This window comes from Siphateles boraxobius, unplaced genomic scaffold (assembly GCF_051911475.1).
Source record: "Siphateles boraxobius isolate OS27281-9 unplaced genomic scaffold, OSU_SipBor_1 310, whole genome shotgun sequence".
Lineage (NCBI taxonomy): Eukaryota > Metazoa > Chordata > Actinopteri > Cypriniformes > Leuciscidae > Siphateles > Siphateles boraxobius.
In genome coordinates this window covers 22,501-25,000 of record NW_027508932.1, presented here as the reverse complement: position 1 = coordinate 25,000, position 2,500 = coordinate 22,501, and the positions used below count along the sequence as shown (strand labels likewise).

Here is a 2,500-nt window from a genome sequence, read left to right as displayed (position 1 = left end):
TGATGGTGATAATGACGATGATGGTGATTATGACGATGATGATGGTGATTATGACGAAAATGATGGTGATTATGACGATGATGGTGATTATGATGATGATGGTGATTATGAAGATGATGGTGATTATGATGAAGATGATGGTGATTATGATGAAGTTGATGGTGATTATGACGATGATGATGGTGATTATGACAAAGATGATGGTGATTATGACAATGATGATGGTGATAATGACGATGATGATGGTGATTATGATGAAGATGATGGTGATTATGACGATGATGATGGTGATTATGACGATGATGATGGTGATTATGATGAAGATGATGGTGATTATGATGATGGTGATGATGATGGTGATTATGACGAAGATGATGGTGATTATGACGATGATGATGGTGATTATGACGATGATGGTGATTATGATGATGATGGTAATTATGATGATGATGGTGATTATGACGATGATGATGATGGTGATTATGACGATGATGATGATGGTGATTATGACGATGATGATGATGGTGATTATGACGATGATGATGGTGATGATTATGATGAAGATGATGGTGATTATGACGATGATGATGGTGATTATGACGATGATGATGGTGATTATGATGATGATGGTGATTATGACGAAGATGATGGTGATTATGACGATGATGATGGTGATTATGACGATGATGATGGGGATTATGACGAAGATGATGGTGATTATGATGATGATGGTGATTATGATTAAGATGATGGTGATTATGACGATGATGATGGTGATTATAATTAATATGATGGTGATTATGATGATGATGGTGATTATGACGAAGATGATAGTGATTATGACGATGTTGATGGTGATTATGACGATGATGATGGGGATTATGACGATGATGATGGTGATTATGATGATGATGGTGATTATGATTAAGATGATGGTGATTATGACGATGATGATGATGGTGATTATGACGATGATGATGATGGTGATTATGATGATGGTGATTATGATGATGATGGTGATTATGATTAAGATGATGGTGATTATGACGATGATGATGATGGTGATTATGACGATGATGATGATGGTGATTATGATGATGGTGATGATTATGATGAAGATGATGGTGATTATGACGATGATGATGGTGATTATGATGATGATGGTGATTATGATTAAGATGATGGTGATTATGACGATGATGATGGTGATTATGATTAAGATGATGGTGATTATGATGATGATGGTGATTATGACGAAGATGATAGTGATTATGACGATGATGATGGTGATTATGACGATGATGATGGGGATTATGACGATGATGATGGTGATTATGATGATGATGGTGATTATGATTAAGATGATGGTGATTATGACGATGATGATGATGGTGATTATGACGATGATGATGATGGTGATTATGACGATGGTGATGATTATGATGAAGATGATGGTGATTATGACGATGATGATGGTGATTATGACGATGATGATGGTGATTATGACGAAGATGATGGTGATTATGACGATGATTATGGTGATTATGACGAAGATGATGGTGATTATGACGATGATGATGGTGATTATGACGAAGATGATGGTGATTATGATGATGATGGTGATTATGACAAAGATGATGGTGATTATGATGATGATGGTGATTATGATGAAGATGATGGTGATTATGACGATGATGATGGTGATTATGATGAAGATGATGGTGATTATGACGATGTTGATGATTATGAAGAAGATGATGGTGATTATGACGATGATGATGGTGATTATGACGATGTTGATTGTGATTATGACGAAGATGATGGTGATTATGACGATGATGATGGTGATTATGATGAAGATGATGGTGATTATAATGATGATGATGGTGATTATGAAGATGTTGATGGTGATTATGACGATGATGATGTTATTATAATGATGGTGATTATGAAGATGATGATGGTGATTATGATGATGGTGATTATGACGATGATGATGGTGATTATGATGATGATGGTGATTATGATTAAGATGATGGTGATTATGACGATGATGATGATGGTGATTATGACGATCATGATGATGGTGATTATGACGATGGTGATGATTATGATTATGATGAAGATGATGGTGATTATGACGATGATGATGGTGATTATGACGATGATGATGGTGATTATGACGAAGATGATGGTGATTATGACGAAGATGATGGTGATTATGATGATGATGGTGATTATGACAAAGATGATGGTGATTATGATGATGATGGTGATTATGATGAAGATGATGGTGATTATGACGATGATGATGGTGATTATGATGAAGATGATGGTGATTATGACGATGTTGATGATTATGAAGAAGATGATGGTGATTATGACGATGATGATGGTGATTATGACGATGTTGATTGTGATTATGATGAAGATGATGGTGATTATGACGATGATGATGGTGATTATGACGATGATGATGGTGATTATGATGAAGATGATG

General features: G+C 35.2%; 1 protein-coding gene across 2 annotated transcripts in view; it reads right to left on the bottom strand.

Annotated features, from left to right (window-relative positions):
• The window catches only part of lhpp (phospholysine phosphohistidine inorganic pyrophosphate phosphatase), a 19,029-nt gene that overhangs the window by 5,360 nt on the left and 11,169 nt on the right, over positions 1–2,500 (bottom strand). The window lies entirely within an intron of this gene.